The sequence below is a fragment of the Vicia villosa genome, linkage group LG2, assembly GCF_029867415.1.
Source record: "Vicia villosa cultivar HV-30 ecotype Madison, WI linkage group LG2, Vvil1.0, whole genome shotgun sequence".
In the NCBI taxonomy this organism is placed as follows: domain Eukaryota; kingdom Viridiplantae; phylum Streptophyta; class Magnoliopsida; order Fabales; family Fabaceae; genus Vicia; species Vicia villosa.
The window spans coordinates 4,875,164-4,899,909 of NC_081181.1; the positions used below are offsets into that span (position 1 = coordinate 4,875,164).

Genomic DNA, 24,746 nt, shown 5'->3' on the forward strand with positions numbered 1-24,746 from the left:
TTTAATTCTTTTCTAAAAATTTTATAATAGATTCATTCAATCGTGATTGATAAGAGTTGGACCGACAAACCCATAAAATCAAAAGAGTTTAAAGACGGAGTAGTCCAGTTTTTGGACTTTGCATTTTCAAACGCAACAATCAATGGACAAATATTGTGTCCTTGTATTACATGCAGATTTAATCACTCGGGTAATAGAGTTGAAGTGTTTACTCACCTCATTCGAAAGAGATTTCTTAGAAAGTGCACATTTTGGAACATGCATGGGGAAAAAGAAGTTTAACACAATGTTCAATCAGCTGACCAAGTAGATGCACCCCCAATTAGACAACGTCCAATGCAAGATATGTTAAATGATGTCTTTGGAGTGGTATTTGATCAAGGAGGTCAAGACTCAGGGCCATCAAATATTCCTAATAGCAAGCACCCAATGATTTCAGAGGATATAAACAATGAAGATTTGAATAAAGTTAAGGAGTTGATGGAAGATAGGAATCAAGAACTCTATCTTGGATGCACAAAATATAGCAAACTATCATTCATTGTTCGTCTCTACCATATAAAAAATTTATGTGGTGCAACAGATAAAACATTTTCGATGATTATTGAGCTTCTAAATGATGTAATTCCCCATGCTAAACTACCAACATCTTTCTATGAAGCAAAAAAGATGATCAAGAGGATAGGTTTGAGTTACAATAAGATACATGCTAGTCTGAATCATTGCATGTTGTATTAGGGATCACTAGAGGATGAGAAGAGAGATAAATGCAAAATAGTAATACATCTAGATGGAAGTCGGATTAAAATGATAGTTCTTCAAATGGTGTGATGGAAGGTACAAAAAAGAAACAGAAACCAGAAAAAATATTGTGATGCTTAGTTATTGATAAAATGGTTTTTATTGCTTTAAGATGATTGTGCTGTTGTTGTTGATGATCTTATCCTGATAACCATTATACCTATTGATCGTACCTGATCAGAAGAATCGTCAAGGTGGCAGTATCTGGCTTGAAGAGCAAGATGGGGGGGTACCTGCAAGGTTCTCCGATGCTTAAGTCAGTAGCTATCAGAGAGTGAGGTTTAGAGTGAAGAAAAGAATACCTGACCCTCTAGTGAAAGAGGGTATTTATAGCCCCCAGCTCTGGGCCAAGGTTCCCTAATTGGGCCGGATCCAAATGGAGGCCCACGTGCTAGGGAACTGCCAGAACGTCTCGTGCTAGGGCTGAGTCAGCAGAAGACTCACGTTCTGGGTGTGCATGGCGTAGGGTTCAGAGGTAGTTTGACCGAATCCTCCGCTGACGTGACGCGTGGTCTTCGCGCGTGGATAACTCTCGGCGGTTATCCAGTAATGGGCCCAAACGATTTGGGCCTGCTCGGCTAGAGCCTTCGCTCGTAGGCAGCCTCTGACGGTTGTCCAGTAATTGGGCCCAAGTGATTTGGGCCTGCTTGGCTGATGATAAGAGTTGGGCCTGCTCGGCCCAGTCCAGAACAGGAGCCCCCCAAGTCATTAGTCTTGTAAGGATGATGACTTTAATCAGGAGGTTAGCCGAGCACGAGCAACGATTTCCAATGGTGGGCTCCTCGTGTGTTTAGATCGACGGGCAGGGGAGTCTGCAGGTCACGAGACCGAATGGTGGTCGACCGAGGTCCACGGGAGCCGGGGATGCGTTGTCCCTTGGTTCACTTGACACGTTTCGGTTTTCATTAGTCAGCGTGGTTGACAGGTGTCAACTGCACAGGCTGTCATCATTGCTGCGCCGTTTTGAGGGATACAGCAAACGGCGCCCTTTGGAGTTTCCAAGACGTTTGGGACGCGTGGCAGCCTTTCATGGATGGAGCCGCCTTTGGGGAGTAGGCAATGATGGCGCCTCCTAGGCTGCCTAGGCCATCACGACACCCTTTGGCCTTATTTCCCTATATAAGGAGTGAGGAGATCACTCATTTGTCACTTAACATTTTTCGAAGCCTCAAGATTCGCTCACTGCTTTCTTCGTCGTCTCGTTCATCTCTTCTTCGCTCCTTCAAGTAAGTTCCTCGTCTTCTTCATGTCTTTATTTAAGTTTTTATGTATTAGTTTTGAGTGTGACGGGCATGATTGATGAGTGCGACGAGCAAGGTTCATGAATTAGCCGAGTAGATCTAGGAGATAATCGCTTTTCCCATGCGTTTACCGGGCGCGATTTGAGTGAACCGAGAAGGAACGTTTGAATGAGACGTCTAGCCTTAAGGATTGATTAAGAGTAGTTTGAATGCCGCGAGCGGCGGATGTTGCATGTTTCGATGAGGATATGAGTTTGCCGGGGAGGTCATGACTTTATTATGTGGGCGCTTTAGCTCGTCGGTCTTTCGGTGACGGGGGGAACTCTCTTCGTCCTCTCTCCTCGCCCTTTCACTTGACTTGCGGTGGAAGGGTGGATTTGACCAGTCGAATTCACTGTTTCCTCTGCTTTTCAGGTTAACGGCCGACGAGAACAAGGATGACATCGTCTTCGATATTTCGGATGGGGACGAAGCCGTTGGTTCGCAAGATGACATTCCGATCGTCGAGACCTCCCCGAGGGAACTTGAAGAATGGGTGGTCGTCGCTCCGAGGACGATTGCATCGCGCTTCTTGGCGCGTCCCAATGAGGCTTTTAATGTTATCGAGGACCTTGATCAGGATGACGAGCTTTCTTGGGGCGCCTTTGTGCCCAAGTCTCACCAGAGGATTTGTTCGCAATTCTCTGGTCCTCGCTTCGCTATGTACGAGTTCGTCTTTAAGGAGGTCGGTCTTCGCCTCCCTTTCACTTGTTTACAGCGGAGCGTCTTCAGTTGGGTGCGCCTGTGCCCGTCCCAACTTCACCCCAACTCCTTCGCGTTTTTAAGGGCTTTTGAGGTGGTATGTGGTTTTTTGGAGGTCGAAGCGACTCTGCCTCTTTTCTTCAGGGTATTTCATTTGCAGAGGTTGCGTGATCCGGATGGCAAGTGGAGTTGGGTGTCCTTCAAGCAGCCGAAGAAGTTGTTCACAATCTATCAGGACTCAATCAAGCACTTCAAGAGTCGGTTTTTTTTAGTTAAGCCACTTACCCCTGAGGCCGAGAACCATCTGTTCGAGGAGCGCGAGTATATTGAGGACGGGGTGAAGAAGGTAGGTCCGTCCGCTCGGTTCCCACTAGAGTGGCAGCCTGATCACTTTGAGCGCGGGACTGACTATTACATCTTCCGGGATGAGGATCTCAATGAGCGGGATACAGGGGGTTACCAGCGGTTCGCATCTTTCGTGGACGGGTTTAGGTCGGCCATATGCACGTATCCTAACGGGGATCCTCTATTCGAGGAGGATGGAGGCCCCGTGCTGGAGCCTCGGTATATCAACACCAAAGTTGTCCTCGAGTGCGGGAGTTACGGGGACGCTATGATTCTGTTAGGTGAGTTAGCTATTTGCTTGTCCGAGCACTATCCTTTTGGTGCTAACCCTTTATTTTGCTCTGTTTTTCAGGAAAAATGGCCGACCTGCACGACAAAGTTGTGAGGATGAGGGCAAAGAATAAGGGGGCTGTCAAAGTGACCTTGAAGCGAACGCGGGTCGAGGAGGTCAAAGTGGCTGTTGCGGGTGTTCCCGACAGTGGTACTCCTTCGTCACTTGGGACGACATCGCGTGGTTCCTCAGCCGGGAAGAAGCAAAAGAATGATGGGACCCCGGAGTTTCGTCCTCTTATCATCGACAATCCCTCCGAGGAAGATATAGTGTTGCCTTCTTGTACTCTGCACAGGGGGATTTTCTCAAGGAGGAATGTGCTGCTCGAGCGGGAGGAGGTGAGGCACATACTCAGGCAAGACCGGGTGGCTCGAGATAAGGACCTGTCCGAGGACCTTGAAGGGATGATGAGGGTGGCCGCCTTGGCTTTGGCTCTCAATGCTCAAAGTGTCTGTCCTAAGAAGGATTATGACGCTCTGCAGACCAAATATAACGAGCTGGAGCACGAGTTTGAAGGTTACAAAGACAAGTATGTGGTCCAGAGCGGCATCGTCGAAGATCTCGTCAAAGAGCAGAACAAGGTCGCGGATTTGGAGGCCGAGGGGAAAAGGCTCCGTGAGCGAGTTGCTGAGTTGGAGAAGTCTCATCTCCCTGCTGCCGAGGAAGATGAAGACGAGAAAGCCTTGGTGACGCGCTCCCAGCTTATGGGCAAGGTGAGGGAGTTGGAGGTCGACTGTGTTGCTACCCTGGGTGTTGGCTTCAAAGCTGCGGTGGACCAGCTGAAAGTCCCCAACCCGTGCTTGGTGACGAGGGGCATTGGTCCATACCATAAGGTTGTGGACGGGCGAATTGAATCAAACCCGGAGTTCGAGGACTGGGAAGATGAGCAGGAGCCCCAGGGTGAGGACAACGGTGCCGAGGATGAGGATGGTGACGTCTGATAAGTTTCCCTTGGTTTGTGGCCTGCGTGCCAATGTTTTGCGGCCTGCGTGCCGATGTTTTGTGGCCTGCGTGCCAATGTTCTTATTGGGGCGATGCCCGGATAATTTTTGTAATATTTGAATATTCCGGCCAGTTTGGTCGGACTTTAATACTATTCTGCTTTTTATGCTTCAGTTTATTTGCGCTTATCCGATATTTATTTTTCTAATATGCATGTTTTTATGTTTGTGCTCGACCGAGGTTTGTAGTCCGGGCGTGTATTTTACGGTCCGAGTGCGCAGAGCAGGTGTGCGCTATAAGCGAGCTCGAGGCAGGGGTTGGGGCCGCGTGCTCGCGGCGTGAACGATCCCATCGCGAGCTGGGGTTCTGCCGTGCAGGTACTTCCGCGAAGAGTTTGTGTGCTAGGCCCGTCGCGTGGTCGGGTTTGCCCCTTGTTAGGGTTATCCGACCGTAGCTGTCGTGGAGCATACGCGCTCGTACCAGGGCGCGAGTCCTTGCCCAGCCTTGTCTCGTTCTTGCTACGAGCGGCCGGGTGGTGTTAGGGTGTTTCTAACTGTAGTAGCGTCTGAGTTTTTCAGCATTCCAAGGTCGAGCGAGTTTTTCGCCGAGAAGGTTCTCGAGGTAGTACGCACCGTTTTCGGTTTTATCGTAAACTCTGTATGGGCCCTCCCAGTTCGGGGCTAGTTTGCCCTCGCGAGAATCTTTCATGTTCCTGCGGAGTACTAAGTCTCCGACTTCGAATGCGCGCTTGATAACTTTAGTGTTATGTCTTAACGTTATTTGTTGTTTCAGTTTCGCTTCTCGGAGGGAGGATCCTGTTTCGATCTCCTCGACCATGTCGAGCTCTTCCCTCATAGCCTCGTCGTTGAGTTCTTCCTCGAGGAGTGACTCGGTTCGACGAGATGATTCTCGGATCTCCACGGGTATCACGGCTTCGGTGCCATAAGTCAACCTGAATGGAGTTTCCCCGGTGCTCGAATGTGGGGTTGTTCTATATGCCCAAAGGATGCTGTGCAGCTCTTCGACCCAAGCTTTTTTCGCTTCGCCCAGCCTCCTCTTCAGTCCACGGAGAATGACCCGGTTGGCGGCTTCAGCCTGTCCGTTGGTTTGGGGGTGCTCGACCGAAGTAAAGTGTTGCTTCGTCCCGAGTTTGGCCACGAATTCCTGGAATTTTCTGTCCGTGAACTGGGTGCCATTGTCGGTTATTATCGTCTGCGGCACCCCGAAGCGAGCGAGTATGTTCCGTTTATAAAATCGAAGCACATTTTGGGATGTGATTTTAGCAAGCGCTTCGGCTTCTATCCATTTCGTGAAATAATCCACAGTGACCACCAAGTATTTGTTTTGGTAGGATCCGACTGGGAAAGGTCCGAGGAGGTCCATTCCCCACATGGAGAAAGGCCAAGGCGAGGAGAGAGATTTGAGCTCGTTCGGGGGAGCTAGGTGCATGTCAGCGTGACGCTGGCATTTGTCGCATTTCTGGACATATTCTTTGGCGTCCTGCTGCATGGTCGGCCAATAATAGCCGGCCCTGAGGGCCTTCCTCGCTAGTGACCGTCCGCCGAGGTGTTGGCCGTTGATTCCATCATGAAGCTCTTGGAGTACCTCAAGTGCTTGCGAGGTGTCGATGCATTTAAGGAGGGGAATGGAGAAGCCTCGTCGGTACAGTTTGTTTTCGAGGATAGTGTATGAACACGCTCGTCTCTTAATTGCTGAAGCTTCTTTGGCGTCAGCGGGGAGCTCGTCTTTCGTGAGGAAGTTGTATACTGGGGTCATCCAGCATTGGTCGTCCCCGATAGCGAATATTTGTAGAGCTCGCGCGTTTTCGCCTATGCTTGGTCTGGGTAGAGTTTCCTGGATAACCGATTTGTTTCCCCCTTTCTTTCTCGTGCTCGCTAGCTTGGATAGTATGTCAGCGCGCGAGTTGTGTTCTCGGGGGATATGCTCGACTTCTGCTTTGGCGAATTTTTTCATCTTATCTTTGACGAGCGCAAGATATTCGGCGAGTACGTCGTTTTTGGCCTGGTAGTCGCCGCTGATGTGGGATGTGACGAGTTGGGAGTCCGTGTAGATCTTGATCTCCCGTGCCCCCACGTCTTCGGCGAGTCTCAGGCCCGCGAGGAGGGCTTCGTACTCGGCCTGGTTGTTCGACGTGCTGAAGGAGAGGACCAAAGATACTTCTACGATAAGTCCTTCGTCGTTTTCCAAGATAAGCCTGCCCCGCTTCCCGAACTGCTTGAGGCGCCATCTACGTAGATGGTCCATTTGTTCTTGGCCGTGTCCGTCGAGTCGGTGATCGAGGTCATTTCCGCTACAAAGTCAGCTAGCGCCTGAGCTTTTAATGCCTTCCTGCTTTCATACTGCACGTCGAACTCCGAAAGCTCGAGGGACCAGCGTAGCATTCTGCCGGCCATGTCTGGTTGGCTGAGGAGTTGCTTGATGGGTTGATTTGTCCGAACGAAGATGGTGTGGGCGAGGAAGTAGTATCGCAGCCTTCTGGCCGCTATCACTAGGGCCATGGTGACTTTCTCGATTTGTTGGTATCGCACCTCGAGTCCTTGTAGGGCTTTGCTGGTGAAATATACGGGTTTTTGCCCGTCCTCGGTTTCTCGGATCAAAGCCGCGCTGACCGCTTCGTTCGAAACGGCTAAGTAAAGGTACATAGGTTCGTCGTCGTTGGGTCGAGAAAGGACGGGTGGTTCGGAGAGTACTTGCTTGAGGTGTGCAAGCGCTTGCTCGCATTCTTCGGACCATTCGAAGGCTGCTTCCTTGCGCAGCAGTTTAAAGAAAGGGAGGGCGTGCTGGGCGGATTTCGCGACGAAACGTGATAGTGCAGTGAGCATCCCGTTTAATACTTGGATGGATTTTTTATTGTTAGGAGTGGGTGTTACGACCGACTTTAAATTTTAAGTTAAATAAACTTAAATAACAGAGTCGCCACCTATATTTATTCTATCCTAAGGATAAGGGTAAATACGGGAAAAAACCTAATAAAAGAAAATTCTAGGTAAGTTGAGAAATTAGGGTGAGGGAAGGTGTTAGGCACCCTTGACCCTTCCTTAAGGTTTTCTAAATGTCTCTAAGGTTTGTAAGAGTATTATGGTAAGTTTTATGATAAAAAGTTCGTGGTTGAAAATAAACAGTAGGGTAGAAAATAAAATCTCAAACCTACTTAGTTTTGGGGGACGGGGACTCGTTCTAGTTGCCCAGATGCCTACGTACCTCCTTAGGGGACGGGGACTCGTTCTAGTTGCCCAGATGCCTACGTACCTCCTTAATGGAGGATCAGAGTCAACGTAGTTCGTATTGTTTGTTGGTATTTTTTATGGGATTGTACACTATTATTTTTGTATGTTGAAATGTATTTTACGTAGTTCGCAGTTACCGTAGTTCGTAGTTATGAATAAAAATAGTATTGTATACAATCCCTTTTTTTGTATTTTTGTGTAGTAATAATTAGTAATGTGTTAAATTGAGATTAAATATTTTAAGTGTTTTTGGTATGTATAAAAAAAAAATTATAAATTGGTATGAACTAAGAGTAACCGATTTATTAATCTTTTAAAGGAAAAATAATCTTACCAACTAAAAATATGATAGCATGCTTCATTAATTTTTTTTTATTAAAACCATATGACAGAACGTGTGGTTATGTATACACGTATATAAAAACCAATGATGTAATATGTTATTAATAAATCCTTTTTTTTTAGATATTGGATTAGATAAACTTTATCTCAAATTAATATGTAAATTTCTTATTTAAATTGAATATATTGCTAACTAGTGATTATCTAAATTATTAAATATAAACTAATTACTATAGGGTTGAAAAATTGTTAAATAAAACCGTGTATTAGACAATAAAACTAACATTTATTATTTCATTATTTATTATTTATTAACCAAGGAATAAATGAGAAAAAAATTGATTAAAATTAAGTGAAGGGTGTATTTTTGTATTTATAAGTAATTTTTAAGGGTGTCAATAGCATAGGCCTGGCCCAATGTGACTCTAAGGTCTGTTTTGACCAGGTACGGGATGCACGGTATTACTGTGAAGAGATGAATCTTACGCGTTTGTTTCAGATCCTATGGCTCTCAAAATAGAAATCTGGAGCATGGATCTAAAATATGATGGACGAATGGCTGCCATCTAATGGTGACCAAGGGATATGATGGGTGAACACACACTGAATCATGTTCATGTGTGAAACCATGTAGCCATCAGGAGGCCACATGGCGTTAATCCAACGGCCAGGGAAATAAGTTATTTTCAGATTTTAACAAATTTTATTTCATTTTCATTCATCTTTCTCTCTCTCAGCGTTAATTCTTTCTCTCCTACTCCTATCTCACAAACCCAGAAAAAGAACCACCACCATGAACCCCAACAATACAAGAATCCTAATCTTAGATTTTTTCAAAAAAAAAAAAACAATAAATCGAAGCATTCAGACACGCATTGCAAACACTAATTCAGTCGTAAGCTAAGTTCAAAGCATTTACCTGGATCCAGAAATTCTTTACGATTTTTCCTCTCCGATTTGGGGCTTTGAATCTAATCCTTCTCTTTTCCGTTTCAGGTATCACGAACAAGGTGATAGTGCAAGCGTACGATTCGTCTTTTTCTCGTCTCTTTCTCCTCCCCTGATCTTTTTTTCGTTTTCTTTTCTTGGTCCCCCTTTTCTTAGATTCTTAGGTCTTGATTTATAGCTATTAGGAATTGATGAATTAGGAAATTAGTCTTTAAAGATTTCGATTCGAATTGATTCTGAAGATTTGATTTAGTTTTAAGAGGTTTGATTTGTATTAGTTTTTGATTTAGGAAAGGTTTTATTGTTTTGTTAAAGTTTGATTTGATTTCGATTTAGTTGTAATAATTTTGTTGATTAATGAAGATTTTTCTTTCAATGCATGATTTGATTCAAGCAAGATTCAGATTTGGTTAGTTTTTAGGGTTTGTGTTGGTAGAGGATGGTTTGGAGGCGCCGCTAGAGCAAGAAGAAGGTGAAAGGGTTCCAAACCCTAATTTTGACTTAGTCAAAATAAAGATAATAATTTAATAATAATAAAAAACAATAAATTAGTAAAAATTAGTGATATTAATTAACCGATAATAATATTCTAATTAATAGTTGTTTAACAATAAATATAGATGATTAATAGCTAGTATTAGTTAATAGCAAATAATGAATGCTTCAGTACACTTAAGATGTTAATTAATAGAGAAAAGGGATCATGCACTGACAGGGTAAAATATTTTAGACTGTCAACCAATCACCACCATCCTGTAAAATATTTTAGACTGTCAACCAATCACCACCATGCATCCAATTAAAATATTTTTTTATTTAAAAAAAACTTTAATGACATGGCACATTCATGACTCCCTATTGGATGACAGTGTAAAATAATTTTACACTGTCAGTGCATTGACTTTAAACTCTAATTAATACTAACACTAACTGTTAAATAATAATCATAACTAAAAAAAATGACCCACATGATAATAATAGAGGTTGAAGAGATTAAAACAGTTGTAATATTTAATTATTTAATAATAATAATTAATATAATGTCAGTAGTAATTTTTTATCATTGAAAGAGTCATCATTTTGTTATGTTGTTTATTAGTATAAAAGTAGGACAAAATTCTAGCCTAAAATCATGGACATAACCGCCCCCTAAACATTTTTTTTTGACATTTTTTTTTTATTACTAATATTTATTATTTAAACTAATTAATCCTAAGACATTGTTTCGTTTTAGTTTTGAAGATGTCAAAAGACCATGGTTTATTCCTCTTTGAAAACAAAACGTAATTTAAACCTAATTATTGACTAAAAAACAATTTTTATTATATATGCATATAAAAAACTATCATTAATTTATAATATTAACAATTAGTATTACTATTAATTATTTAAAAGGTTACACATCTTAATAAATCTAAAAAACAATAATTTTAATAAAAAATATTAAGAAGTGATTAGTTGATTTGGTATTAAAATATATTTATATATATAAGATGTAAAAAAAACCCAAGTATATATATTTTTTTAAAACAAGGTTTTCTTTCTTTTTTTTTTTTTTAATAAATGGGCTTGAACTCTATTTGGCCCAAAGGACAAAAATTGACAATACACCCCTTTATTATTGAGTACATCTTTAGGAAAGGAAATTCTTTTGAAATTAGCTTAGGAGTCACAATGTTAAGCCCATTAACACTCTTAATATTTATACACCTACTATGAATTAGATATAAACAAGAATAAAAATAATAATAGCATATTAAATAAATAAAAATATAGGGTAAATTTTGGGGTATGACAGTGGGGAGTTCAGAGAATGCTCGGCATTTATCCGGGTTGACCTCTATTCCCCGCTCGGTCAGATAGAAACCGAGGAATTTGCCTGCTCGGACGCCGAAGGTGCATTTCTCTGGGTTGAAGCGCATCTTGCAGGATCTGGCCCGCTCGAATACGCGCTCGAGATGGGAAGTGTGGTCGGTGTCTTCTCGAGATTTGACGATCATATCGTCCATGTATACCTCGAGGGTGTCGCCGATCTCACCTCGGAACACTTTGTTCATCATCCGTTGATATGTGGACCCAGCGTTTTTGAGGCCGAAGGGCATTACGTTGTAGTAATAGTTGCCCGACTCGGTCATAAACGCCATGCACTGCTTGTCGCTCCTCGCCATGGGGATCTGGTTGTAACCTGAATAAGCATCCATAAAAGACAATAGTTTATAGCCGGCCGAGTTATCGACCAGTCTATCAATGTTAGGTAAAGGATAGGCGTCTTTTGGACATGCCCGATTAACATCAGTATAATCAACACACATTCTCCATTTTCCATTAGATTTCTTAACGAGTACAACGTTTGAGAGCCAAGTTGAATACTTGGCCTCGGAAATAAAATTTGCCTCTAGGAGGTCTTTTACAGCTTTCTCGGCAGCCTCCGCTTTCTCGGGAGACTGCCGACGCCTACGTTGAACTACGGCCTTCGCGGCTGGATCAATGGAGAGGTGGTGGCAGGCGACCTCAGGGTCGAGTCCGGGCATTTCTGCGGTGCTCCAGGCGAACAGATCGGCATTGGCTCGGAGGCAGGCTACGAGCTGCTTCTTCGGAAGGTCTGGGATGCCCTTTTCAATCTTCACAGCTTTGTCGGGGTTGTCGCCCAAGGGAACAAGCTCGAAGTCTCCGTCAGGAACTGGTCGGATGGGATGAGGCGCCTTTGGTCGCGCCTCTTCCCCGGTCTTCGGTTCTTCTTCATTAAAACGGGCATCTAGGTCGACTGAGCTGACGTTGGTGGTCTGATGCTGGTCTTCCTTAGGATGCTTGTCTTCAGCCCTTGGCTTTTTGCTGGAGCTGGTTGGCGGAGCGATCAGTTCTAGTCCTTTGACGGAGGCGTCGAAGATTCTTCTGGCTGCTTCAATATCGGCGCTGACGGTAACCACTTTTCCCATCCTCGTGTAGAACTTCATCTTCAGGTGGACCGTGGAGGGAACGGCGGTTAGCTCGGCCAGAGTGGGGCATCCGATGATGCAATTGTACAGGGTTTTGCAATCGATCACCAAGAATCTGGTTTTGACTTGCCTAGAGGCCTCCCCTTCCCCGAAGGTGACAATCAGTTCGACGTAACCCCATGGTTTAGTGGTAGCTCCGTTGAAACCTTGGAGGTCTGAACCCACATAAGGAGTGAGGTGCGATTCGTCCAGCTGGAGTGTTCGGAAGAGATGGGGGTACATAATATTGCCATTCTCGCTCGGACGAGCAGGGGAATTGTTGCGTTTGGAGCTCCGCCGAGCAGTTCTTCCAGGTAGAAGGTGATCGGTTCAGATTTTCCTCGGAACTTTCGCAGTGTGGGGCCGAGGTCTACGTTGGCGCTAAGCAGCTCATCGAACTTTCTCTTCACCGAACTGATGGTGAGGGAGCCCGGGTCTTCTCCGTTGGAGACGACCATGGCGAATGGGAATCCTTCCCATTTGCTGAATGTGGCAGATGCCCCGACAGACGGTATGAAATCTTCTGGTCGGGTGACGGACAGGGCTACTTGCAAGGGTCTATCATCTGGTGAGTTCCCTTCGTCAGAGTTTCTTTGGTCGTCCCTCCGGGAAGATTCACCTTTCTTTGTGTATTTCGAAAGGCGACCCTCCTTGATCAGCGTTTCAATGGCATCCTTGAGGTGAATGCATTCCTCGGTCAGGTGTCCATGACTCCTATGGTATTTGCAATACTAGGACTTGTCGGTTCCTGGCCTCGCGGGGTTTGATTTCGGGGGCCTGATGTTCGACTTCTTGAAGTCAGTGTTTTGGCATTCGGTCAGAATCCTCTCCCGTGAGGCGTTCAGAGGGGTGTAGTCGTTGAAGCGACCAGAGGGTCCCCGGCGTTCCTTGGTGTCGAGAGACCTGTCGTCTTTCCTTTATTCGTGCCCGCGCCTCGAACCTGAGTGCTCATAGTTTGAACTGCGAGCGGCGTCATTGCCTCGGGAGGCTTTCATGGCAGCGGCCTCTCCTTCTTCGAATGAGATGAAGGCTTGAGCCTTATGAAGGAAGGCGTTCATGGAGTGGACTTTCTCAATCTTGATAGCCTTTTTGAAGTCGCTCCTGGGTAGGAGCCCTCGTTCAAGGAGGTATCTCTTCATGTAGTCCTCTGTTTGCACTTGGACGGCCTCCCTGTTGAACCTGTCGAGGTAATCCCGAAGAGGTTCGTTGGGTCCTTGTATCACGGCTTCCAGATTGGCTTCCGATTTCGGCTGTCGTCGGGAAGCTGTGAAGTGGCTCAAGAAGAGTTCTTTGAGCTCGGTCCAGGAATGGATGGATTTGGGACGGAGGTTCCTGTACCAAGTCATTGCTCCCTTTCTAAGGGTGGTCGGGAAGATACGACATTTGATGGAGCCCTTGACGACGTGGTAGTCCATGACCGCTTCGATGCTCCGAATATGGTCGTCGAGGTCAGTGGCTCCGTCGTATTGGTCCAAGACGGGCGGTCTTTCCATCCCCCGAGGGAGATGAGCTCTTCGGATGCTCTCAGATAGAGGGCTGCGGAAGTCCTCTTCGTCACTGGGTCTCGGGGAAGGTGAGTGTCTTCCTCGTCGGGGTCTTCCCTGGTCGTTGTTAGGACTACCGCGATTGTCCCGGGGGGCGTTCACGGGGTTTCAGTGTAGCTTTGGAAGGGCCCCGACGACCCTGCTCGGGGGAGAGACTTTTCACTTCGTCGGTTTCCGGTCTCTGATTCTTCCTGCTCTTCCTTGGTGGAGAGCGGGAATGTGTTCTCTGGCGGTGATGTCTTCTTGGCGGAGAGCGTGAGGAAGACGGGGAACACCGACGGTACCTTCTTGGAGGGGAGCGTGAGGAGGAGGAACGCGACCGATTGTGCCTTCGTGGAGGGGAGCGGTATCGGCGCTTCCTTTCTAGCTCGTGGATGCGGTCGCCCTGAAGTCGGAGGAGCTTGTTCGTCTTCTGCAATTCCTTGAGCAGACGGACGGCGACGGTGTCAGCGTCCTCCGGAATGTTCAGCGGTTCTTCCTCTTCTTCGTGACGGGCCCCCCGCCTGTTAGAGGTGTGGGTGAATGAGGAAGCAGCGAGCCCGTCTCGGGTATCCGCCTCATTCACGATCGGGGGCTGCTCCGGCCCGTTATGCGTTCGGACCCGCCCGTCCTCTCCGTTCTGAACGTGTCCTTCAGGAATTGCTTGTTCAACGTTCTGAACCTGCTGGAGGATTTGCAGTGGCTGAGTCCCCTGGGTCGGCTGAGCTCCGGGGCGTGAAGTTTCATGCCCGGATCCTCGTTGCCGACGACTCTCCTGACGACGGCGATTTGCCAGCTCCCAGGAAGATTCCTCGATCAGGTCGTGCAGGAGGAAGGGATCAGCGCTTGGGATGTTGTTGTTGTTATCAGCCATGACGATTGGAGATGGTTAGCTTTGATCTTTGTTTGTTAAAGATGGGGGAGCAAGTTCCCCACAGTCGGCGCCACTGATCGTACCTGATCAGAAGAATCGTCAAGGTGGCAGTATATGGCTTGAAGAGCAAGATGGGGGGGGTACCTGCAAGGTTCTCCGATGCTTAAGTCAGTAGCTATCAGAGAGTGAGGTTTAGAGTGAAGAAAAGAATACCTGACCCTCTAGTGAAAGAGGGTATTTATAGCCCCCAGCGCTGGGCCAAGGTTCCCTAATTGGGCCGGATCCAAATGGAGGCCCACGTGCTAGGGAACTGCCAGAACGTCCCGTGCTAGGGCTGAGTCAGTAGAAGACTCACGTTCTGGGTGTGCATGGCGTAGGGTTCGGAGGTAGTTTGACCGAATCCTTCGCTGACGTGACGCGTGGTCTTCGCGCGTGGATAACTCTCGGCGGTTATCCAGTAATGGGCCCAAACGATTTGGGCCTGCTCGGCTAGAGCCTTCGCTCGTAGGCAGCCTCTGACGGTTGTCCAGTAATTGGGCCCAAGTGATTTGGGCCTGCTCGGCTGATGATAAGAGTTGGGCCTGCTCGGCCCAGTCCAGAACACCTATCAATAAGTATCATATTCTGTTTGATTGATGAAACATTTCAAATAGAAAAAGGTTAATTCAAGAGACTCGTTAGTTGAATTGATTTGTGTCGAATTGGATAGAGTAACCGTCCCTCTAGATGGGCGAATAAAGGAAGGGTTTAGGGTTTAGGGTTTAGGTATTGATAAAATGGTTTTTATTGCTTTAAGATGATTGTGTTGTTGTTGTTGATGATGATCTTATCCTGATAACCATTATACCTATCAATAAGTATCATATTCTGTTTGATTGATGAAACATTTCAAATAGAAAAAGGTTAATTCAAGAGACTCATTAGTTGAATTGATTTGTGTCGAATTGGATAGAGTAACCGTCCCTCTAGATGGGCTGCTCTGACCCACCATTTTCGTTCATGCAGTCCTTGTTTGTTTAATAAATTAAAGGGCTCTAGAAAACCTAACTGAACCCTTGAAAATCGGCTTGCAAGGTTAGGATGCCCTCACCTATAAACTTATAGTGCATCCGATTCGGGTTGAGCCTAACTCAACCCTATAAATCCAGCTTGTAAGGTGAGAACTGTTCTCACTTTTAAACTTATTTTCAAGCCATATCGCATCCGATGTGGGACTCTTAATATTCTGTATAAAATTTTACCTTTTCTACATGTTTACTTGGTTGGTTTGATTCGGCAGATATAATGGTTCCTCTGGACAATTATATTTCAAGGGGTACTGTTCATTTTGTTACTCTCAAAGAACCTGACTATCAGCAGAGTTTGTGGAATATGATTTCCTCGGTAAGTGATCTTTGCATTACTATAATTAATTTAGCCACCACCTGTTAGGAGTGGGATCTGGTGATTGTAAATGGGTGTTAAATTGCTATTATTTTTTCTATCTTCTTGTTTGTTATCTCTGATTTGTGTTTCGCATTGAAGCTTATGGCATATAAAATTATGGAGGATGCTGATATTGAGCCAGCCTCAAAGCTTATTAAAGTTGTCTTCTTAAACTGCAGAGGACTGGTGGACCACTAGGTTGAACTATTGTGAAAAACGATACCAATAACAAAGTATAATAGAGAATTAGGGAGGAGAAGAAGAACACAATAATTGGTTATAACTGCTATTCTTTTACTTTCTCTTAAAAACAAGATTACAAGTTTACAAGAATAACAAATAACCTCTCTCACCCTTAATTAGGATTTGCAGCTTAGCAATGATGAGAGACTAGTATGCTATTTATAATAAAACCTAACATACTAACTAATGGGCTTTTTCCACAAGGCCCATTACACAAGCCAACTTAATAAACAAGCTAACTTAACAAATTAGGGTTTAAACTCTAAAACCTAATTTAACATGCTAACAACCCTATCATCTTCGACACAAACATGTGAGCAACCTTCGACTTCATGTTTAACCCTGTCGAACCAAGAAGCTACCCTTCGGCCATACTAGAGTTCGATCCAATATCTCACAAATCTCCACCTTGGATCTAACTCTACAACATCAAGGGAACAAACTAGCTTTCTTCATGCAGCTTTATCAACTGCATACAGTGGAAAAACTTGCAACTTGGCAATGTCTTGGTGATCATATCAGCAGCATTGTCTTCAGTCGAAACCTTCAGCACTTGGACTTCTCCACGCTCGATTACTCCTCTGACGAAATGCAGCCTCACATCAATGTGCTTAGTTCGCTCATGATAGGCTGAATTCTTCGACAGATGTATTGCACTTTGACTATCACATTTAACAGTGATACCTTGACCTTGAAGTTTCAGCTCCTTCGCAAAACCTTCAAGCCACAATGCTTCTTTCACAGCTTCAGTTAATGCAATATACTCCGTTTCAGTGGTTGATAGAGCAACAACCTTTTGAAGTGTTGCTTTCCAACTAATTGTTGTGCCAAACATAGTGAAAACATATCCAGAAATAGATTTTCTGGAATCCATACAACCTGCATAATCAGAGTCGACATATCCTCCAATAGCTGCTTTACCATCTTCACCCAAGGCTCCACCATAAATTAAGACTCTTTTCAGAGACCCATTTATGTACCTTAAAATCCACTTCAATGCTTGCCAGTGAGCCTTTCCAGGATTCGCCATGTACCTGCTTACAAGACTTACTGCGTATGCTATGTCGGGTCTAGTACAGACCATAGCATACATCAAAGAACCAACTATATTAGCATATGGGATGCTATTCATATGGGCTATTTCCACATCAGTACTGGGACACTGATCAATACTCAGCTTGAATTGAGGGTTTGTTGGAGTCACAACTGGCTTCGAATTCGACATACCAAATTTTTCAAGAATCTTCCGTAGGTATGCCTCTTGAGATAAACATAACTTAGACTTCTTTCTATCTCTTCGAATGTCAATTCCAAGAATTCTGGAAGCAGCTCCCAGATCCTTCATATCGAACTCCTTATTGAGTTCAGCCTTCACCCTCGTCACATCTTCAACATTGTTGCTTGCTATGAGAATATCATCCACATAAAGCAACAAAATAACAAATGAATTACCAGGTCGAAATCTGAAGTAAACGCAGTGGTCGAACTGACTTCTAATGAAACTTATGCGTGCCATGAACTTGTCGAATCTCCTATTCCCCTGTCGAGGAGATTGTTTCAGCCCATACAAAGATCTCTTTAACTTGCACACATAATCTTCCTTCCCCTTTTTGACATACCCTTCAGGTTGCCTCATCAGGATCGTTTCATCTAGGTCACCATACAAGAACGCAGTCTTCACATCCATTTGTTCCAGTTCAAGATCGAACTGTGCTACTATGGCAAGTAACATTCGAATGGACCTATGCTTCACAACAGGAGAAAACACATCATTGAAGTCGACACCTTCTTTCTGAGTGAAACCCCTTGCAACTAACCTTGCCTTGTATCTTTTCGACGTCACTCCTTCAATTCCTTCCTTAACTTTGAAAATCCATTTACAGTTGACTAACCTTGCCCCAACAGGTTTCTTGATCAGTTCCCAAGTATGATTATCATGAAGCGATTTCATCTCATCATCCATGGCTTTCAACCATTCAGTCTTATTTTGACTCCTCATAACTTCCTTATAATCTCTAGGTTCATCATCAAGAACCTCACTGGCAGAGATTAATGCATAAGCTATAAGATCTGCATACCCAAGTCTCTGAGGTGGTTTGATGACTCTTCTCGACCTATCTCTTGACAATAGGTAGTCATCGTCAATTTCCTCAACTTCCTCAGCATCTTCTGCTTCTTCTTCGACTTCATCTGGGATATGCAATTCAGCATCAACATGCTCCACCTCAACAGCAATCTCTACCTGTTCCAGCTCTTCATCAGATGTTTCTGTACTTCGACTAACATCATCAGTTTTCTTAAAAGCCATTTCAGCTTCATTGAAAACTACATCTCGACTGGTGATACACCTCCTGTGACCTGGCTCTAGGCACCATAGCCTATAAGCTTTGACTCCTTCAGGGTATCCCATGAACATGCATTTCAGAGCTCTAGGTTCGACCTTATCTTGCCTAATGTGAGCATAGGCTACGAAGCCAAATACTCTTAGTTTGTCGAGATCTGGTGGATGTCCCGACCAAACTTCTACAGGTGTCTTCATATCTAACGCTGTCGAAGGACATCTGTTTATCAGATATGTTGCTGTCGAAACAGCCTCAGCCCAGAACACCTTCTTTAGTCCAGCACTAGTCAACATGCATTTGACTCTCTCCAAAATAGTTCGATTAAACCTTTCAGCCAAACCATTTTGCTGTGGAGTACCTGTAGTAGTTATGTGCCTTGCAATACCAGAGGCAGCACAAAAGTTGTCGAATGCCTCATTGCAAAATTCAAGGCCATTGTCGGTTCTCAACCTCTTGACCTTTCTGCCAGTCTGATTTTCAACCAAAGTCTTCCAACTTTTGAAATTCTCAAAAGTTTCATCCTTAGTCTTCTAGATGAATACCCATAATTTCCTGGAATAATCATCTACTATGGATAGGAAATACCTCGCTCCAGAATGTGATGCGCACCTTGCAGGCCCCTAAAGATCAGCATGGATGTAATCAAGGGATCCATGTGTTCTATGTTTGCCTTTGTTGAACTTCACTCTGCAAGATTTTCCAAGTACACAGGGTTCACAAAACTTCATCTTTTCGACTTTGTCTCCACCAAGCAGATTTTGTTTCCCTATTTCGACCAGACCCCTTTCACTGACATGGCCCAATCTCATGTGCCAGATTTCTGTTTTCGACAAAGGTTTCGTGGATGCTACATTTGTCGAACCACTTACAACTTCAGCCTCAAGGGTATACAAGCCTTGTTTCTTCACGCCTCTCAAGACTTCCTTCGAACCCTTCATGACTCTTAGGATACTTTTCTCTCCTTGGAAAACATATCCTTTCTTGTCGAATTCACCAAGAGAAAGCATATTTCTCTTCAAATCAGGAACGTACCTAACTTCAGTCAACAACCTTATTGACTCATCATGGAGCTTGAATCTCACAGATCCATCACCTGCAATCTTGCAAGCCTTGTTATTTCCCAGCAATACTGATCCACCATCTTGATCACATAATTCCTCGAACAAGTCTTTGTTTGGAGTCATGTGCCAAGTGCAACCTGAATCCATTATCCACTCCTTCTTAGAGTCACTGCTTGAAACCACAAGAACATCAGATGATTCGAAATCATCTTGAACAATGGCAGCGTTGCCATTATCCTTACCTCCATGATATTTCAGGCGTTCAGGGCACACCTTTCTTGTGTGACCCTCCTTCTTACAATGGTAGCATCGAATGCCAGATGCTTCGCCACTGTAAGACTTCGACTGGCTTTTGCCTTTCTTCTTGTCGGACTTACCATCCTTTTGTAAGAGTTTTCCTTTAACGGCCAAACCTTCGCCAACAGTCGAAGGTTTATGCTCCTTTCGTTCATTCAAGTCCTTAGAGTACAAGGCTGATTGAACTTCTTCAAACGTCAGGGACTCCCTTCCATACAAGAGAGTTTCTTTGAAGTGAGCATGTGATCGAGGCAAAGCGCACAATAGTAACAGCGCTTGATCTTCATCATCGATCTTCACATCAATATTTTCAAGATCAAGAATCAGCTTGTTGAACATATCCAACTGCTCAGCCAACACTTTGTCTTCAACCATCTTGAATGAATACAAAGCTTGCTTTAGGTAGAGTCAATTTACCAGTGATTTGGTCATATACAAACTTTCAAGTTTCACCCATAACCCTGATGTCGTCGTCTCCTTTGATACCTGTCGGAAAACCTTATCACCAAGGCTCAACAAAATTGCGCTGTGTGCTTTCTCGATCATATTCGTCTTCTCCGTTGCCGTCAATTCTGCATTCATGGCTGCCTCTCCCTTCAACGCTTCCAAACAACCCTGCTGAACCAGTAGGGCTTTCATCTTCAAGCGCCACAGACCGAAATCATTCACTCCGGTGAACTTTTCAATCTCATACTTTGTTGAAGGCATCTTCTCCTCGCTCACCGCACCAATTTGTTGTGAAAAACGATACCAATAACAAAGTATAATAGAGAATTAGGGAGGAGAAGAAGAACACAATAATTGGTTATAACTGCTATTCTTTTACTTTCTCTTAAAAACAAGATTACAAGTTTACAAGAATAACAAATAACCTCTCTCACCCTTAATTAGGATTTGCAGCTTAGCAATGATGAGAGACTAGTATGCTATTTATAATGAAACCTAACATACTAACTAATGGGCTTTTTCCACAAGGCCCATTACACAAGTCAACTTAATAAACAAGCTAACTTAACAAATTAGGGTTTAAACTCTAAAACCTAATTTAACATGCTAACAACCCTAGCATCTTCGACACAAACATGTGAGCAACCTTCGACTTCATGTTTAACCCTGTCGAACCAAGAAGCTACCCTTCGGCCATACTAGAGTTCGATCCAATATCTCACATGAACCGTATCTCAGAATTACAGTTGAACGCTTGCATCGAACTGGAGAATCAAATTTGAAATGTCTTCTCATGCAAGTGGTAAGGGTTTACTATAATTTTTATTTAAAATGTCTTATGTTTTTACATGTTCAAAAAAGCTGGATTTCTCCTGTTGCATTCTTTCTTATGTTTTTCTTTACATGTTCAAAAAAGCTGGATTTCTTATGTCCATTGTACCATGTTTTCTTTTCAACCCATGTTTCTATTTTGAGCTTTGCTTTTCAGCCAATGTGAGTCGTAATAAGTTCTTAAAACTGGAAACACTAAAATTATAAACATCTCACAAGACTTTTCTTTCTGTCACAGTATATGATGTATGTAACTGTTAATACACTAATCTAATTTTGCATCAACTCCACAGTGATACTAAGAAACTAAACATTTTGTTATAGGCATCCAAAGTCTTAATACAATAAATGAGTTAAATTACTAGTTTTATTTTTTTTTAAATCTACAATGAAGAATAAGACTATATACCTTTGGAGCAAGTATTTCCAGGACACATAACACAGCATGTCTCTTTTGCCAAAGATTATTGCCCAAATGTTCCGGCAACACGTTCTTGGTTTCAGACAAATATACCGGCAACACGTCACGGTCAATCATCTTAATCATTTTCTCGCTCAATGTAAATCCCAATCTCGTGATCCACGTAATCGCACATTCATAATTATTCATAATGTATCCATCGGCATCGCCACTTGTAGTCTCCTTCTTATCCTAACAACGAGAATACTCATCATCCTCAAAATTTATCAAATATTCCATGATAACATGAAATAGGTCTGCAACCATCTCAAGTTGTCTCTTACTATTACTCTTCTAATGCTTTCGTTGCTTGATCATAGTTACCGCCGGTTGTGGAGTCCATAGCTCTAGACAAAATCCAATTTGGCAATTTTCATAATTAGATTGTCAAAAACACTAGACAGTTTAATATGCATGGATCCAGAGAGATTAGATTGCATGACCAAGAAACTCTTTGGATCCATGCATATTAAACTTTCTAGTGTGTTTGGCAATCTAATCATGAAAATTGCCTAATTGGATTTTCTATAGAGCTATGGACTCGACAATCGGCGGTAACTATAATCGAGCAACGAAAGCATCAGAAGGGTAATAGTAAGAGACAACTTGAGATGGTTGTTGACCTGTTTCATGTTATCTGGAATATTTGATAAATTTTAAGGATGATGAGGATCCTCGTTGGTATGATAAGAAGGAGGCGGGTGGCGATGTCCATGGATACTTTATGAGTAGTTACGAATGTGCGATTACGTGGATCATGAGATTGAGATTTACAATGAGCGAAAACATGATTAAGTATTTCCAGGACACATATACATCTTTGGCAAAAGAGACGGGCTGTGTTATGTGTCCTGGAAATACTTGCTCCAAAGGTGTATAGTCTTATTTTTCATTGTTGATTTTTTTTAAAGAGTAATGCTAAGGCACGTGTTAAGAAATCTATATTTAGAAAATTTGTCTAGAATAAAAAATAAAATTAATTATATATTTGTAATTAATTTAATACACAGGTTCCAAAATAAAGTTTCTTTATTTAGGTCTTAACATGTGCCCTTAGGGCGCGCATTACCTTTTAAAAAAAATAAAACTAGTAATTTAACTCATTTATTGTGAAGGCCTGAGGGATTAAGACTTTGGATGCCTATAACAAAATGTTTAATTTCTTAGTGTCACTGTGGAGTTGATGCAAAATTAGATTAGTGTATCAACAGTTACATTACATACATCATAAATTGTCACAGGAAGAAAAGTCTTGTGAGATGTTTATAATTTTAGTGTTTCCAGTTTTAAGAACTACAATTCTATCAAGTTATAGTACTCTTTGTTTATGATGATAATATACCTGCTAGAAAATTATGAAGGTTGGGAGGGTGAGTAAGTACACTTCAGGGCAGAATACTAGTTATGTCCTAATAGGTCAGCTAGATAGTACAATATAAGACCTCAAGCATGGGTTTGTATGACATATGACTGCTCTGAACTTGACAGGTTACGGCAAATGACAATGTCTTGAAAGTAGTACTTACTCAATGTCCTGAAAGTAGTACTATTAAGACATACATCCTGCAAGAAACATATATAAAATTGAGAAGAAATTGGGTGAGCTGGATGAAATCAAGTTTGGGAGAAATTCCATTAAATGTTGGGGATTTGACCCTTTAGAACATGATTACTTCAAAATCACTTCTTTTTAAGTTTGAATCAGAGGAAATTTAAAACTGGTACACAATCCAAATAAATGTTTAAGTTTGAATCAGACTTTACTAAGCATTATTGTAGATTTATGTAATAGTATAGGAAATTTAAAGAGTACACAAATAATATTGAGAAATTATTTCACTAAATAAAAGTGAGTAACAAGTATAGTTGAGAACCATTTGGAGGAATTAGAAAAGTACAAGAAGGAGAAAATTCAGAGTGAAAAGGGCAGTCGTAGTATAGAGAGAGAAGAGTCTTTTAACAAAATATTCCACACCCTTAATTGGTGAATGATTCCTCTTTTTATGCTACTCATGGCAATATTTTCTGTTATGCAATCACTGGAAAAGGCCCGAAGTAGCACAACATCAATTTCTGATTCTTGTGTAAAGCCACAGAGTGCTGTCGGTATGCTTGCAGCTTGACTAATACCATTTCACCAATCTCAAATTGACAAAAATTGACGTTTAGAGTCAGCATATTTCTTCATGACTTGTTGAGCACGGCAGAGATTGGATTTTAGCAATGTAAGAATTGAATCTCACTCTGATAGCATTTGTTGCAAAGATCGATGCTTTTTCTCCTGGCCCAAGGGTTATATATTTGAAGCATTTATTGGCTCAGTGGTCCTAGTTGGTCCATGAAGAATTTGCAGTTTTGAAATGCCTGAGAGTTTAGTAAGTTCCTATTGATTTTAGAAGATGTCGGATTAAGGAAACTGGAGTTTAGTGCTTTTGGCCATCCTTTGGATGAAAGTATCAAGTCTTGTCGTTGTTGCTCTATTCCTTTTCACCTTTTTGTGGATCCTTCATTTCAAGTCTCTGTGTTAAGGTTCACTGTTTCCAGCATATGGAGGTCCTTCTCCGATTAGTGTAGTAGTGGCTTCATGTCAAGTTTTGTGATGTCTTTCACCTGTCACATAGAAGGGTAAACTGACGAGGCATGTGATTTGGAGCATTGACAGTTTTTGTTGAGATACTTTTGTCTCACTCACTCACTCAGATAGAATACTGAAAACACTTCTTTTACATATATTAATTTTTAGTCTTATATTGCAGATTCACGCAGCTTCTGCCCTATATAAGGCTTGACATCAGGGATTTCATAGTGTCTCATTTAGATAGAATACTGAAAGCACTTCTTTTACCGATAAAGGTATTTAGTAATAATATATTCTCGGGTACGGTAACCTTGTTGAGGACACGGTAAGCCACACACATCCTCAATATTGTTCAAAACAGCTCCCAAAGTCCACCATTTGTCTCCATAACCTTTACTAGCTCTTCCTAGGACACTTTGCAACGCTCAATATTGTTCAAAACATCTCTCAAAGTCCACCCAAAGCTTTCAGCCATGCCATTCCCAACACCAAATCCACACCCTCCAATTCAAAGAAATATGCATCTATTTTCGAAGCCACCTCCCCTATTTAAAGAGCAGCTTGTGCACACTCCCCCTTGTGATGGTTTGAAAGTCGGCTCCTAATTTGATTCTGTAATTGGGGGTTGGTTCGACATTCCACGCTAGCTTATGAACCAACAATGGTTTAGCAATGAAGTTTTGGGTTGCCCCACTATAAACAACTAATATTTCGTGTATATAAAGCCTTAGCTTATAAAACGAAAGCTAAG

At 43.0% G+C, this 24,746-nt stretch overlaps 1 long non-coding RNA gene across 1 annotated transcript; it reads left to right on the top strand.

Annotated features, from left to right (window-relative positions):
* Positions 1–8,697: 8,697 nt before the first annotated feature.
* Positions 8,698–9,322, top strand: LOC131645785 (uncharacterized). The gene is made up of 2 exons (XR_009297192.1): positions 8,698–8,886; positions 8,988–9,322. It is a non-coding gene; the product is annotated as an uncharacterized LOC131645785 (long non-coding RNA).
* The last annotated feature ends 15,424 nt before the right edge of the window (positions 9,323–24,746 follow it).